At 44.0% G+C, this 17,055-nt stretch overlaps 1 long non-coding RNA gene across 2 annotated transcripts in view; it reads right to left on the bottom strand.

The window, feature by feature from the left end:
- Positions 1-14,083, bottom strand: part of LOC106782220 (uncharacterized) — a 56,092-nt gene extending 42,009 nt beyond the window's left edge. For both annotated transcript variants that reach the window (XR_011440987.1, XR_002801874.2), the window contains exon 1: positions 13,788-14,083. This is a non-coding gene — a long non-coding RNA (uncharacterized lncRNA). The remainder of the gene's footprint in view (positions 1-13,787) is intronic.
- Between the last annotated feature and the right edge of the window lie 2,972 nt (positions 14,084-17,055).

Consider the following 17,055-nt stretch of genomic DNA (forward strand, 5'->3'; position numbering starts at 1 on the left):
CCTGTTGTCTGAATTTAGCTGTTTGACATGTTTGTTTTCCCACAGCAAATGGTCATTCTTCTTTTCAAGCCAGCTAGATGGGTAAATGTCAGTGCTGTAGCCCCAAAGTAGTAAGGTTCCTAACAATAGCAAAGAGTTTATTCATTCATTTGGGTTCTATTTATCTATAGCTAAACAGACCAAGTTTGATTTTTCATTTGTTTTAATTAAGATGTTCAGTCTTTATCAGAGTCTTTAGTCACCAGGGGTAATTGATCATGTACATCTTGGTTTCCATCTCACAGTGCAGCCCCCAGCTCAGGTAGCAACCTTTTCTGCTATCACTGAGATCTAGGATTGTGGGGAACACTCTCACATAGCCTAGCAAAGAACTGAAATTATAAACAGAACCCTGAGTCATGAACATATGGTCTTCCCTATATTTGTCAATAGTATTAATTAAGGTTCTCTTGAAACCAACTCTGGCTAGCTTAAGACAAGGGGCAACTTACTTGAAAGGATGTTAGTACTCTTACAAAATATAAGGAAGACTTGGACAGCCATGCCTCAGAAGTGCAAGAACCACAGCAGTTCCAGAGACATAAAAACAAGAGTTTCTGGGCTTATTCTGCTATTTTTGCAGCTCAACAACTAATATCTCCTGGTTCCTTTGTTTCTTTTTTTAAGATTCCATATTCTTAGACAAGAAAATCTGGTTGGTCCAGTTTGGCTCAAACAAATGACCTAAACACATCAGTTATGACTAACAGAAGAGGGGGTCGGGGCACGTGGTATGGACGTGGCTTCTGTGGTGGTCCCCAGAGACTGGAGGATGGTTGTCAGCTGGGGAACAAACCCAAGGGGCCGTAAACCAGTGCTCCTCTAAGTGCCAGTCCCCAAAACAATTTGATGCCAGTCCAGGAGCGGGTAAGGAGCACGCACCAGAATGTAAATCAACACACTGGTTACTTTTGAGAAAGTCTCACTATTTAAAAAAATGTCAGCCAGCCTAAAGAGTGTGCTTAGTGTCAAAGTGGGTTTACATTCTGGGTCAGTACTTCTTACCTCCTGGGGGACCAGGAGCAAACAGTTTGCTGACGGGCAACTGCCTGTGGACCACCCCTTGAGTAGCAGTCTCTTCTCTTCAGCCCTGTCCGATTTTATAGGACTGGTACCAGAGGAATCGAGAACGTAGACTTTGAAGTCATCTGGGTTTTAGTTCCTGCTGTGCTTCATAGCTGAATGAAAAAGAGATGTTATTGGTTTATGAAACAGGAAAGTATAATAGTGAGGGAGGTACCACATACATCTGAATCTGGGGCTCAAATGAAGAAAGAGAAGCCTTCTCTTTCCCAGCAATCAGAATTGGATTACGTGGCATATAAAGACTCTAACTGGCCCTACTTAGGTCATGCTCCCAACCCTCAGCCCAATCACTGTCAAAAAAGACATTAAGTTTCATGATGGGCCAGGCTTGGGTCATGTGCTTGGGAGTAGGCAGGACGCTATGACTAACGGATTGACAGGCCTGTCAAATAAACCCTTTCTGTCTTGTTCTGTCATATCTCTGGTGCCTAGCACATAACAGGTGCCCCCCAAATTAGGTAAATCAGTGATTAGGGAAGGGGTAGTATGCAGCCTCTCCAGTCAAAAGAGCGGACAGACAAAAGCAATACAATGCCACGATAAATGCCTACATCACTTGGTTGTTGAGATTAAATAAGAATGTGATGCACATGGGACAGGGCCTGGCACATAGTGGCACTTTCTCTGCGATTTAGATCAGGTCAATATGGGAGCCCATATTTTCTGTGCAGTGACTTGCACATAGCAGGTACCCAGGTTTTTTGATTGACTGAGTAAGCTAATAAGTGAACTCATGAATGACAACGAGCAATCTGGATCTCATATCTTCCTTTGGAAAATAGTCTTCATCCTATTGCAATTTTGATTTTGTCTAAAGTTTTTCTATGAACAACCAGACAAGAATCGTACAATCAACAGAGCAAGAGTAAATGGGCACTAAATTACAACTGGGGCATTTTAGTTAAAGACCTATGTTAGGAAAACATTATGGAGTCTGGAAAACAAATTTTCTTTGATGAAACTTACAGAAAACAGGCTGGTTTTTATTACTATTCTTCCTAGTGGAAGAAAAGGGACAGATGACTTTTAAGAGTCCTTGCCCATTGACTGGCAGCTTTTGAATGTCACATTCCGGTCCAAGGGAGGACAAAGGAAGGGGGACAGGAGCAGGAGACACAATGTCAGAATGTTTGGCCTGGAAGTGTCCACAGAGCTCACCTAGTCTAACCCCCTCTTTTTGCTGAAGAGGGAACTGGGGCCTGAGGAGATGAAGTGGCTTGTCTAAGGGTCACAGCTGGTAAGAGGCAGAGCTGAGTCCAAATCTTTTTAGTCATGACCAGTATTTGTCCTCCACACCACACCACAGGCAGTGATGACTCACCGTGCACCATTAATGCCCCTGTCACCACTGTAAGGTGGACAGGGCAGCATGTGAGGAATCATAATGCCTCAGTGAGAAACTAGGAAAGACCCTTGTGGGGTGAAGGGTCAAAGGGTGGGGGGTAGCATGACCCAAAAGACAATCTGACTCCACTTTTGGTCACAACCCCCGTGTATTGCTAACCCACACCTTCCCACCTGCCACATGAAGAAAATCCAAAACATGTACAATATATTTTTTTAAATGTTACATGTGTCAAGCAATTTAAGCAAATAACAAATTAGGCTATTTTATGAACACTTCATTTTTTAAAATAAAATTCAGGACGCTTGAATCCGACAGAGGATATTTGAGCCTCTTTGAGTAGGAAAAACATACATTCAGGTGCTGAAATGTTAACTGTGTGGGTTTCTCAGGAGAACAGGCAGCTTATTTGCAACTGGGACAAATCTAGGACATGTGCTCACTTCGAGGGTCTGGGTATCAGTCGTGGGGCAGACTACTAGTTACCCACCGATAGCAGTTCCGCCCTTCCTTCCTGGCAGAGCTCCTCTATTGCCGGGAGTGAAGGATTCCCAGCTTAAATTTTTTTTATGATTTACGTGAGATGCAAGTAAAAGTCATTGAGGCTTTCTAGAAGCCCCTTTAAAGGGACTGACTCAGCTGGCAGGCCCGTTCTGTCCTCCCTCTTTCTACATCTTCCAGATGCTGATCAGATGACTGAAGCTCCAGAAACCATACTTTAAACATGGGATGAGGATCTGTCCTGGGGATCGTGGAATGGCGAGCAGCAAAGAGCTTGGGTCCCCAAAACCTCCTGGGCCCACCACAGCAGGCCTGCACTGCCCACTTCTGGATGTCTTATTAGATAGAGGAAAATAAAGCCCTGTCATACTTAAACCAATTTTCTGATCAGCCAAGTTCTGTTCCTGACTGATGCGAACTCATGGTACAGGCTTGGCAAAGTAAGTTCTTTAGCCCCTTCGTGCCTGTTTCTTCCTCCTTAAAATTGAGTAAGAGTACTAGCCACCATGAAAGAACACAGAATACAGTGTTTTAAAATTCCGTTGACTGAAGCCTTAGAAATTTTTTGGAGGAAGTTCAAAGGAGTGAGGGGGGTGAACACATGGGTATCTGAACTCCACAATCGATCAACAGAACAGTTTCTCTTCTATTTAATTTTTATATTGAGTTTCCAAGTAGGATTTCATTTGGATGGAAAAAAAAGAATTTAATGGCTAAAATAATTTGAAAATCTCTGGCCTAGATAAACGCTTAGTCCTTCATATGTGAGAAGGACACCGGGGCATACCACTGCTCCTGAGATGAAATTTTTCCAACATTGCCAATGGATCTGATGATGCTGGTTGGAGCCTTCTTGGGACCAATATCCTACACTTGTAGACCGGCCTAAGGGAGCAGTCTGGGGCCTCCAAGCAGTGTAGGCCACCCCGATCCACACAGGAATAAAACCACTCAGCCCCTCTGCCTTCACACCGTGGTCTAACCCCCTGAAGAATAACTAATGAGTCTGAGGTGTTACATAGAGAAGGGAGGAATCTGAGGAACCCTGTCCATTAGGAAGGTGTCTCATCCATCCGTGGTTCCCATGGCCCTGACCTCTCTGACCCGTCAGACTCCCTGGACTGACTTACCCAAGGGTTCAGCAGCCTTTCACATGAGAGAAAGTCCCCATCTGAGATTAAAAAAAAGAAAGAAAAAAAAACGTCCTGGGACTTTTACAAAACCTTGACTTCTAATCATCTATCTCTTAGCAGAACATCTCACCTGGGCTCTGAGGGATGAGCTAAACCACAAAGATCTTGGGACCTTGGAAATTAGCCATTGTCTGGCTGAACCCCAATGCCTTTGCATCCACAGGTATAGCCTCAAATCCCAAGAAAATGATACAACCAGGGCCCTTTCATTATACAAGCCTCCCCTGCATGCAAGGCCACCTCAGATAAGAAACAGCTGAGGGCTGAGGCTGGTGCCCTGGAGCAATCCCAGACCCTGACTCCAAATTCTCTTTCCTAACCAACTTGATCTCAACTTTGGCTTGCCAATCACGCTGCAGCTTGTTCAGCTCAAGTCCTTGGCTCTGTTTCTATGAGCGTGACCACTGTCTGTCTGTTCCTCTCACTTTGTTGGGGTCACGTCCCATTGCTGAGCCCCAAATCCCTTGTGAGCCCTTGCCTTTAACCCCTGCTCACTCTGCAGGCTATCTCCAACCTACATATGTGCCCGTTCTGACCACTCCTAGCTGCCAAATTCCAGACTCTTCTGGGGATAGTCAGACTGTCTGCCTTTTTTGTTTTTTATGTTCTCAAACATCTCTACACAAACAGCTCATTCAAATAGATCATGAAAGTAGACTATATTCTGTTTGCATTGCATGTTACCTCTTTCCTTTTCAACTCTGCTCTCCCACCCAATGTGGCTTCTGCAAATACATCCTTCTGAGTGAGTTTTTATATAATGGGAGAAATAAAAGAGGAAAAGTGACACTAAAAATAAGGGGAAGGTGTCTAGAGAGTAATTATGAAGAGAAGATGGAAGGTCTCTGATTCCTATCAGATTCAGGGAGGTTGATGGGAGTACTAGATATTGTCTCTCAGCCCTCAGCATCTATTTCTGCCTCTTTCTATGCTCCCCTTTGGATCATAGGGGCTGAAAGTCTTAAAACCATATTTTCCCAACTCCCTTTCTGCTGGGGTTTTAGATGAGATTTATCTTCTGCCAATAAAATGTGCTCAAGTGCTATCTGGCCATGCAAAAGGGACGTGGAGGGCATTCTTTCTGGGGCAGTGGTGACTGATGAGCATGCGCCCTCAAACATGAGCTTTTGCAGTGGCCAGACTCCATGTTACACTGTCTGATGACCTGCCTCATGGGTTTTGGGCAGCTATCAGGCTGGCAGCAGTTTCCTGCCCTCTGGGTAATAGTAGAAAGCAGATGGAAGGGAGAAAGAAGTCTTCTTGGATTAAGTAAGGTGGATTGAGCCACGCCCCTTAGCTGGAAGAGCTCCAGCTTCTTACCCCCGCATCCTCTCCCCTGCAAAATAGGGTCAAATAACGGAGACACTGTTCCTTATAAATGCTCTTCAAAATGTGATACTATTGGAATGACTACTGCTCACAGGATACAAGACTGGTTCAATGTTCAAAAAATCAATCAATGTAATCTACCATATTAATAAACTAAAGAGGGAACATCACATGATTGCAGAAAATCACACGTAGCAGAAAAAGCATTTGATAATATTCCACACCCATTCATGATTAAAAAAAAAAAAAAAAACCTCTCAGAAAACTAAGAATAGCAGAAAACTTGACAAGAACATCTACAAAAAAACCTATGGCTACCTTTATTTAATCCTAAAAGACTGAATGCTCTTCCCCTAAGATCAGGGACACGGTAAGCATGTCTGCAAGGACGTCTTCTCTCACCACTGCTATTCAACCATTATCTAGCCAGCTCAATAAGGCAAGAAAAGGAAATAAAAGGCATACAGACAAGAAAGGAAGAACTAAAACTGTCCTTCTTTGCAGACTTAGATTTTCCACATGGAAATCCCAAGGAATCTTAAAAAACATTCCTTGAAACTAGTAAGTGAGTTCAGCAAGGTCGCTGATACAAGATCAACATACAAAAATCAATTGTAACAATAGAAAAATTAATTGCATTTCTATATTCTAACAGTGAATACATGGAGACAAATGAAAAATACAATATCATTTATAATCACTCAAAAACATACAGCAATGGAGTGACTGCTGTTCACAGGTCTCTCGGCTGCTAGAGAGCCCCGTCCCGTGATAAGATGCCTCTCCACCCTGACTCTAGTGAAGAGGTCAGGAAACCTTGAGTAAGGTTGGAGGTATTAATTTCGGGCAGTTAATTACATTCTTTCAGCATCCGTCTCCCTGCAGTTTTCACTGGGCAAATCCTTCAGGAGGACATCCCCATTAGCTATTCATTTTCCTTTCGCACTGACTGGAGAATGAAGTGACTGTTGGCTGTGTCACACAACTCGTCGAAATTCACCCCTGGGTGCAGTGATCCTCAAATAATTACCAAATGTAGTTCAGGTAACTGAATTAGTGAATTACATTGGCTCCTTTGAGATGAAAGACTCTTTAGGAATGTGAAATACTTTGGCTCTTTGTTATTAATAACCTGAACAATGAAAGGACCCAAAGTAGTATTCAATATGCTCCAGGAATGGGATGACTAAAATTAAAGAATACAATTGATTTTCATTTTTCATACTTTTCATTTTCTATCCCTTTCATTTCAATAGTCAGGACTGAGCCTGAGAAGTCGTCAAATCCCCTCTGATGTTAATAAGGCATCAATGATAGAGAAAAATTCAGCCGAAGTATGGCAAGTAGGTGGATTTCCTCCTTTCTATGATTTGTTGCCATTTCCTCTCCCCTGCCCTATGACAAAACTTGACAGGAGAAAATCTTGTACCTTCACCTGCTTCATTTTCTCCTGCCTTAGTCTAATTTTCCAAAATTAAGTGTGTCAACTACTCTTCTACCTTTCAGACAAACAATTGCTCCCTTTCATGGTGCTCACGAGAGAAATGTAGGATGCCCTCTGCTTAGTGCTCTGCCCTGGGTGTGAAGAAGACAGAAGCAGAGAGGTGAATCCCTGGCAGACAGCCTGACCTTAAGGCAGGAGGGATAGGAGTGGTGGGAGGGGGTTAAGGGGTGGCAAATCAAGGCCCAGTCTACCTGAGGTTGGTGGAGGGCTGAAGATGTTGGTGGAGATTCTAGGCCCTACTCATGCTGGATATGAGTGTGCTGCATTTATGGAATCCAATTTACAGTTCCTCATTTTTCGTTTTCATTTTTAAAGCATTGAGGGTTTTCTCTTTCTCTCTTTTAAAATATCTTTTGAAGTGCAATTTATTTATTTTGCAATTGGAATAGGTAATACATTCACATAGTCCATAATTCAAAAGGCACACAACTGTATACAGTGAAGTCTCCCTCCACCCACCCACATGCTCCAGCCACCCAGTTGCCCCTCCAGAGGCATCAGTGTCAAGGACTTCCTACTTTCCCTTGCAGAAATATATAAACAAATTTGTATAAAGTACACCCCACCATCTTTTGTTTACACAAACGGCAACTCACTGTTCTGTTCTGTATCTTTCTTTTCTCACCATATATTTTAGAGATCATTCCACATTAGTACACAAAGAGCTCCTGAATTGTTTTTAATGATGAATAGTAATCCATTATATTAACATGTCATCATTTGTCTAACCACTCTCCTATTGATGATCATGTGCATTATTTCCAATTTTTTGATACTACAAACAATGCTGCAATGATTAACCTTGTTCAATAAGTAATTTCCACATGTAGGAGTACGGCTGTAATTTAATAGAATTTCTGCGGTTAGACTTACTATAAATAATTCCTATTAATAGAATTGCTGAATCAAACATTATGTATATTTGTAATTTTGATAGATATTGCCAAATTGCCAATGTACATCACCTGACACAATATCCTTTGCCCATTTTTCTGTTGCATTATTGGTCTTTCTCTTATTGATTGTGTAGCAATGAGTTGCAAGTATGTTTCCCAATTTGTCTATTGACTTTTGACTCAGCTGTGGTTGTTTTTGCACACAGACATTTTTTAAAACACAGACGAATTTTTCAATCTTATATTTGATTACTGCTGTAATTTGCTCATATTTTAAAAGGTTTCTTCAGTCATAAGTTACTATAGGAAAATCTTTCACGATTTTTTTTCATATTTTTATGGTTTCACCTTTTTATATTTAAAATGTGTAACCCATCTGGAATTTATTTAGTGGTGTGAGGTATGGTTTCAACTTTAATTATTTATTTATTGTTAAAGCTGGCTACCCTGTTGTCCAAACATCATTGATAAACAAATCTAATTTTCCCCAGTGATTCGAAATGAGAACTTTCTTTATCATACACTAAATCCCTTTATGCATTTGGGTCTACTTCTTGATTTTCTATTCTGTTTCATTTCTCTATTCACGTGCCAGTGGCACCCTGTTTTATTTTTTAAAAACTTAATTAAAATTAGTTATACCTCAATTTCTAAAACTTTATTTATGTATCTCCCCACAGCGACTTTTCCTTTTGGTTACTGATTCAATAGAAACAAGGTTTCCTGTCTGTGTCTTATGTTTTGTTTACTTCCCCTCAGATAGCCCATGACCAGATTTTTCTTAATCTTCTAGGAAAAGAAATTTAGCCTGTATCTTCTGAGTGGAATAGTCAAATAAATGAAGTAACCTCGGGCTTATAAGGAAATACCACAGGAATACCATATTTCACTTTTCCAAATCCTAGTGCATAATGGGTTCACAAGGAACATGATCTTTTCTTTCTAAGGCTATCACTTTAACATAAAGTTATAGTTAATGAATGTTTACTATCTGGCAAGTTGTCTCAGGTAGGATGCTTTGGGCTTCAGGTCGTAGAAACAGTAATGCCTTTCACAATAAGGAAATGCATGAATTTGGCTAACTGTAATTCTTAAGGGGCAGGGGTTGGGTAGGCAGATTCCATAGCCCGGCCATATCCTTACAGATCCAGTCTTTTACCCTTTTTCTGTTCTGCCATCCACAGCATCAACTCCTTTCTCAGGCTGATGGCAAGATGGCTTCAGTATTTCCAGTTATCCTTTCCAGACATGACAACACCCTGAGGAAGAAGAGACAGCATCTCTTCTTGTTTTCTTTCTTAGGAGCAAGGAAATATTTCTCAGAAGACTCCCATGTATCATTGGCCAGAATTGGGTAACATGCTCATTCCAAGTCAATCACTGACAACAGGAATGTGATTGCCTTTAGACCAATCAGACCTACCTCTGGGCTGGGGAAGGGTGAGTTTCCCCTAAGGCGCATGGCTGCTTGGAAGAGGGTGGATACCTGCACAAAACCTGGATCCTAGTAGTGACAGAAGTGAGTAATGGATACTGCTGATGAGTCTGCCCCATTCCTCTCTCTTTCTCTCTTCTGACTGGTTTCCTTTACTAGACAACCAGCAGTGTCCCCCTCGCATACACTTAGTGTTTGGTAATGTATTAACTGCAAACTCATTTATCCAATAAACACTTAGTGAGCTCATTCTATATGCCCAATACTATGTGAGGAACTGAGGACTGGAAGAAAGAAAGACAGGGATCCTGATCTGAATGATTTAGTGAGAGAGGCAGAAAAATAAGGAATTCCACAGCATAGTGATAGGTGCTATGTACATGATTAAAGGTTGCTATGGGAGTTCCAAAGAATGAGCAACTTCATGGGGAACTTCATGGTAGACCAAACAGGGAATATTCAGCTGGGCTTTGAAAAATCAGTAGGTAATCAAGGAAGAAAGACATCCAGGAAGGGGAGATAGCTTGTATGAAGGAACAAGAGGGCACTGGCACGGCATACTCCGCTTACTATTCGTGTTCAGGATGTCAAGCTACTGGGTGAACATGATGGTGAGGCCCCCTGGGGAGGCTTTGGTTGCAACCTCAGTTTATACTGTTTAAGAGACATCACCAGTGGAAACCATCCCTAAGAAGTTCTAACAGTGGCTAAAGCTAATCATAGAATTCAGACACAAACAACAGATTATTAACCAACTTTTTGAAGTCAAAGACCACCTCTCAGAGACCCCTAAATCCTTCCATCACTTCACAATAAAGCTTTTTGAAAAAGATATCCACACTAACAATCTTCTCACCTCCATTCAATCCTCAATCTCAACCCAGTGATGTGAACAATATGGTGGTTGCTCCTGCTAAAGTCACCAGTGGCTTCAATAATTGTAAGACACAAAATAGAATAAAACCACCAATAACAGTGAAAAGATTCTCCCACATTCTACCTTCCAACCACACTGAACTATTTAAAATTCACTAATTACACTGATTAATATGTTTAGAGACCCATGGCACTGAAAGTATTTCTTTCTTCCACTTCAACATGAAATTAAAATTAAAAACATCCTAAATCATAATTTTTTTCCATGAGGACTTCATTTTTCTTTTTTTGAAATATGAAATTCTTTAAAAAAACAAAAAATCTCTCTCTCTCTTAGTACTCCTGCTTTGTGGCTTATCTAAACACATCTGTGATCCACCAGTTGAGTAGTCCAGCAAGAAACACATTTGTACCTTGTTCATAGTGTGTTGAATAGTGTCCCCAATAAAGTTATAGCCACCCAGAACCTCAGAATGTGATCTTGTTTGGAATAAGAGCCTTTGCAGGTGTAATTAAGGCAAAGATCTCAAGATGAGATCATCCTGGATCAGGGTGGGGTCTAGATCCAGCGTTGAGTATTCCTATGAGAGACAGAAACAGAATTATAGAGACTACACGGGAGAGTACCACGTGAAGACGGAAGCAGAGATTGGAGCAAGGCATCTACAAACCAAGGAATGCCAAGAACTACTGACGACCACGCAAAGCCAGGAGACCTCAGAGCCTCCCGAAGGAACCAACCTTCCTGACACCTTGATTTCGGACTTCCGGCCTCCAGAACTGTGAAAAAATACATTTCTGTTGTTTTAAGTCACCTACTTTGTAGTAATTTGTCACAGCAGCCCTAGGAAATGAATACATTGTTCTATAACATTTTGAATTAAAATCAGGGAACTTCCGATTGTAAGAAAAAGAAACTCACTCCAGTTAGCTCAGGAAATGAGAAATTTATTTTAAAGAACTACAGTCTCACAGGACACAAAGACAAGGAACTAAGCCTCCTGCTTTTGGAGCTGGAAACCAGGGCTGGGAAGGGAAGTGACTCTTCATCTCTAAGAGTCATCTAAACTCCCTCCTACTGCTCTCTCTGTGAGTCACCCTGCCCCTCTCTCGTCCTCTCTCCTGTCTGGCTTCCTTTGCTTCATACACTCTCTGGATGTGCACAGCTCATCAAGGTGACTTCAGCCCCAAGTCTCTGTAAACTTTAAGCTCACTCCCCACATCTAACTGACTGTCTTTCAGCACCCCAATTACAAATTTTCAGGTGAGAAACTGGGTTGGCTCAGCTTAGAGTTACCCAAGAGCTGGACCCCAGGCCAGCCAGTGGACGCCCATCTTTGGCGCAGTTATAGCACATGAGAGGTGGAGTCTGTGGTATGGAGCACTGCCCTGTCCACTGGCTATGGCCAGAACTCTCCCTGCAGGGGCCACAGGAGTGTGGGCAAAGCTTCACCCCTCTGATGCAATCTGGTCATTTTTCTGCTCCTTGGATAGATTGTGAACCCCTCGAGGGCAAGAAATTCAGGTTGTGTTGTCTTGTTCATGGTAGACTTCTCCAAGGTATATAGGTCTCAGTGCCTGACACACGGTAGATATTCAAGATAAGTTTGTTAAATAAAAAGGAATTAGTTGAGCTTTATAGAATTGTATCTATTCAGTAGACTAAGGAAAAGAAAAATGTTTAGACCACCTGCTCTGTTCTTTCTTGACAAAGGGGTGATTTTAAAACTGACTCACTTCCCTTAGCTCATTCTTGAAGATAGCAAAGAGCTTACTTCTACATATTCGATAAAAATAGCACTCACAGGGGCTGGCCCCGTGGCCGAGTGGTTAAGTTCGCACGCTCCGCTGCAGGCGGCCCAGTGTTTCGTTGGTTCGAATCCTGGGCGCGGACATGGCACTGCTCATCAGACCACGCTGAGGCAGCGTCCCACATGCCACAACTAGAAGAACCCACAACGAAGAATACACAACTATGTACCGGGGGGGCTTTGGGGAGAAAAAGGAAAAAGTAAAATCTTTAAAAAACAAAAAAATAGCACTCACAAATCCACACAACCTCACCATGGGCCATGATCCTTTATCAGGTAAACAGTTCCCTGATCCCTCTCTATTGGTGTCCAAACCCCCTAACCTTTTGCCTGCATATGATCCTCTGAAACAGAGAGCCCAGGCAAAGAGGCTGTTTGGGCCATCCTTTGCCTCCAGTTATGGATTTCCTTTTCCTCCTTTTTTAAAAAAGTAGATTCTTTCTTCCCCAGAGAAGATCTTATTTTGACAAAAACAACCTGCTGGAAGGTTCTTTCAGGAGCTTGATTAGCTTTCTAGAAACTTCCCTTGCTTTAGCTATAGCTAGTTTGTTGAGACTATTTCCTAATAGCTTCTCACTTTGGCCTAACCTTCCCTGAGTACACAGTGCTGTGCCAGGGCCTGCTGGAGAAAGAATTAAAAAGGACTAACCTACGTCATCACAGAGCTCCCAGAGTGTGGGGGACCTTGCTGGGCCAATGCTCAGAGAGGACCCAGGAATCATCAGTGCCTCACCTCCATGAGATTTGCAGACCAAAAGGGTCATGGCCCTAGAAACCATACTTCTCAGTCTGGTGGGGAAAAGATGGCCATTATTGTACTAATCAGATGGACAGACTTAGCCCTGAGCAGGAAGAGAGAGACAGAAAATTCCTAAAACCATTCTGTTTCTTCCAAGACAAGCAGCCCTCATCTGAAGGCCCCCCAAATGATCATTAAAGCCACCTCAAGGGAGAAATATTAGAAAGGAAGCAGGTGTAGGGGTCACTTTATACCCTGCAAGGCGTGGACATCACAGTTCCTTCCATGACGAATTGGAAGTGCAGAAACCTAAGTAAAATCATTTCTGTCCCCGAACTATAACTGTTTCTAAGTTTAAATGTCAATCACCTCTTCTCTTCCTTGTACGTACCAGCAAAAGGCCCTGAGTGCTGTCAAAGGGCTGTGTAAATGGTGGACCCCCATGCAAGGGCAAGGCATTATTGCAACCCACACTCATGCTTGCATAGTCACACACAGCATATACACACATATGCACTTGTCCAGAGAGATAAATGGCCCAATTGCCCAGCAACCAATGCCTAGTGCTATGCTGGCTGGATTTCCAGAGAACCAAAGTCCTTGCCCAGTATTAGTAATGTGCTCACTTCCTCCACTATTTACATCCTCGGGTCACCAGGGAATGGCTGAGACTGAGATCCCCTGCATGGGGACAAAGGATAATTGCCAGGGTCCCCATCAGATAATCAATAACTGTGAATGAGTGGACCATATGAATGAATGGGGCCACTGGGCAATTGGACCAGCATTAGGACAGAGTGAAAACATTTTGTTTTAGAGTCTTGGACATCTACAGAAAAGGCCTGAGGCAGAGGTAACCCAGATGGAACACAGGACCTCTCCTCCCTGGAAAATTACCCTTCCACCCCTTTCCCAACTCTCCCCTCACCCTAGTGAAAGCTCCCAGCCAGCCCAGACAGTGTCCCACCCACTCCAACTCACTTCCCATTCATTCATTCGCTCACTCATTCAACAAACATTTACAGATACTTACTGTGTGTCAGTCACTGTGTCTGGCCGTGGAGAAACAGGAATGCTAGACACAGCCGGCTTGCCAGACCCTGCTGGGGAAAGGGTGGGAGCTGGCCCTCTGCTCCTCTCATTCCAGGCATGCTCCACACAGGCCATCTCTTCAGAGAGCCATGGTTTTTCCATTTCTTCTCTCTGAGGCTTCACCCTAGTGCAGGAGCAGTGACAGAAAATTTCTGTCCTTTCCCTCTCATTGTAGGACTTTTTTAAACAGCAGCAGTAGCAGCAGCCTTGGCCTCCAAGAAGCCTGTGGCTTAGGCTATTATTTACATGTATTTGCATTTCCTTGATACCCACGGATGGGGAAAGGGTAAGGAAGGGAGTTTTGCCAGCGAATGAAAATGCGCCCTGGACCAATCCTCAAAGCGCTATTGCAATTGACAATTTATAGTCAAGAAGCAACTTGTTTAGCTAAAATTCAGGTAATTTCTATCACTCCCACTCTGGCTCTTCTTGCCCTGCAAACTCACAGCTCCTGAGCCGACCTGTGCAACTGTTCAAGCCAGTTGTGGGCGAGCTGTGTTTTGTCTTGGTCTTACATGCACTGGAAATCTTCTTTCTCCTCTTAATTCTTCAGGTTTTGGTCATTTTCAGAGAGCTCTGTGGGCACCCTCTGGTGGCTGACGGAAAATTTTACCTGCAAAAATTGCAGTTTAACAGGGATGGCTTTATCTTGCAGTCAGGCCCTATGGTTGGATGTTGGAAACTGCAAGTTTCCTTGCTGTCCTTCGTACCACCTTTATCACCACACGATACCTGAAGTTGAGCCTGGAATAATAGCTTTGCCCTCTCGGGAGGAATGGTTCCTTATGGAAGGGGCAGAGCTGAGGAACAGGGCCTGACTTGCAGGTTGCAGTATTTCCAGGTCAGCCTGGGTGAGGAGGACGAGAGCAGCCCTTCTTTGGACTCTCAGAGGACTCACCCTTGAAGGAAAACCACCTTCATTCCCGGAGCAGGCCAGGCTCCCTGAATGGCTTTCTTCCCAAAATTCCCACTCCTCCGCCAGCCCAAGGGGCAACCATTCCTGAGAGTCTTCCTGGTCTTTGGAGAAGGGTGGGAATAGGGAGGGAGGACGGAAGGAGCAGAGGCGGGAAGGAGAGCTATCTACCTGAGGCTGAGCCCCCAGGCCCTAAAATCAGAGGATCTGATGAGCAGAACTGCTCTGTCGACACAATAAATACCACCACCTGAATTTCCTTAGATCTTTCTCCAAAGGATTTTATTAGTCTTGGGATACTCCCCAGAGTCGGTTAATGTGCCATCATTTTGCAAAAAGAAGCCCCAGGAGGTTAAGTACTAATGTGACTTCACCCAGCCCGTCAGCGTGGGCCAACAAGAGTTTTGTCTCCTGCTGGTAGCACTCTGGAATATTTACCTGCGGCTGCTGTGTCTCAGCCACACCCCGCCCCTGCATCTGTCCATCGGAGCTAGCCATGCTCTGACAGGCAAATCATGACAAGGTATTGTAGGGAAAGATCTTAAGGACGGGTACACTGGAGGCACAGGAAGTAGCAATATCACAAGTGGGTTCCAGAAGCTGGAAAGAGAACCAGGTTGCTCAGATTCCAGACTCCATTGTCTTAGGCCTAAGGCATATCATTTACCTGGAAACAAAGAGGCATTGTCTACGAGGGGCAGCCTTTTTTATTGCTACCATTTTTCATTTGCTTTCTTTCACAACCAGGCCCCAGGGCAGAAGGGAAGTTCAGCTCCCAGTAAGCCATCCGTCACCCGACACTGGCTGTGGCAGCCCCATTCTGCCCAGGTGGGTGTGAGAGTGCCACTGGGGGGAATGATGTCTTTGGTGGGCAGCCCAGAAGCTAAGATATGACTGGAGCAGAGCAAAAAATGCTCTCCCACCTCCCCTTAAACCAGGGCAGTCTTCCAAAGCTTCCACTGACCAGATTTTGCAAAATTCCTGCTGGACATTGGCTCTGAAACCCAGGGAGCGGCCTCCTTTCCTCCTAGAGGCAGACCTGAATGGGCTCCTCCCTCTCAGCACACTGCTCCAGGGATCCCCTCCAGGCGCTAGCAAGGTAACAGGAGTCCTGATTCCGCCCAGGTTGCCTGGGTTTGGCAATCTGGGGCTTCCAGCCCTGGAAGCTGTCCCTCTCTTCCTTAGCCAGATTATTCCAATTTCCCTGGAAACACAGATATTCATTTTATGGGACATGAAGGCAGAGCCAGTTCCTTCGCTGGGTATCAGGCTCCCCAAGGGACCCCTCAGACAGCCACTCAGGAAATTGAGGAGTGGGTGGCCCAGCCACACCACTTCTCCTGAGGAGCCCACATTCATAGGGCATTACCGCATTTTACAGCTTATCTGTTTGATTAAGAAATGTCTTACGCAAATTTTTCTCCCTTCTAGCTTATCAATCACATACCTGGCTACCTTCCAAAATTGACTCTGGCCTTTGTCTTTTAAGGTTTGTGTTCTGCTGTGTTGGGCAGTTGAGTTTTATCAAATGGAATCAACACCATGACACCAATTTCGAATTGCCTGGGGCCTGTGCTAGATGTCTTCCATTTGTCCCTCCAGATCTCCCCTTCACATGTCTCCAACCTGTTCTGTGTCCCAGGGGGCTGATCTATGAGTACGGTGTCAACAGCTTCCTTGTCCTCTGGCTTTTGTTGGGTTCGTCCGATGGAGGTCATGGCAGTAGATGAGTAGACAGGAGGAGAGAGAGGCCAGGGCCTGTCCCCCGGCTCCCTTCCTGCCTGGTTACCATGGGTTATCTGTATCCCTCTACTGAGCCTACAGCCCACATATTCTGGCATCCATAGGTAGGTAACAAACTACCCCCAACACATAGTAGCTTAAAGCAACAATCATTTATTTTATTGATGAACCTATAATTTGGACAGGGCCTGGGGGGTCACTCATCTCTGTTCCATGTGACATAAGCCAGGTCAGCTGGATTCGGCTGGAGAATCTATTTCCAAGATGGCTAGTACACGGGTGCTAGTTATCGTCTGGCTGTTGGCAGACTTCCAGGGGGGCCTCTCCTTGGGGCTGTTAGACTTCCTCCCAGCAAGGTGTTTGTGTTCCAAGAGCAAGCGGTCCAATGGAAAGGAAGTGGAAGCTGTCAGTCTCTTAGGTGCTGGGTGTAGAAACTGGCACAACATCCCTTCTACCATGTTCTACTTGTCACAGCAGTTGCAGAGGCCCCTCTGATTCAAGAGGAGAGAACATAGACTCCACTCTTGCTGTATCAAGGACTTTTAGACTATCT

This window comes from Equus caballus, chromosome 1 (genome assembly GCF_041296265.1).
Source record: "Equus caballus isolate H_3958 breed thoroughbred chromosome 1, TB-T2T, whole genome shotgun sequence".
In the NCBI taxonomy this organism is placed as follows: Eukaryota; Metazoa; Chordata; class Mammalia; order Perissodactyla; family Equidae; genus Equus; species Equus caballus.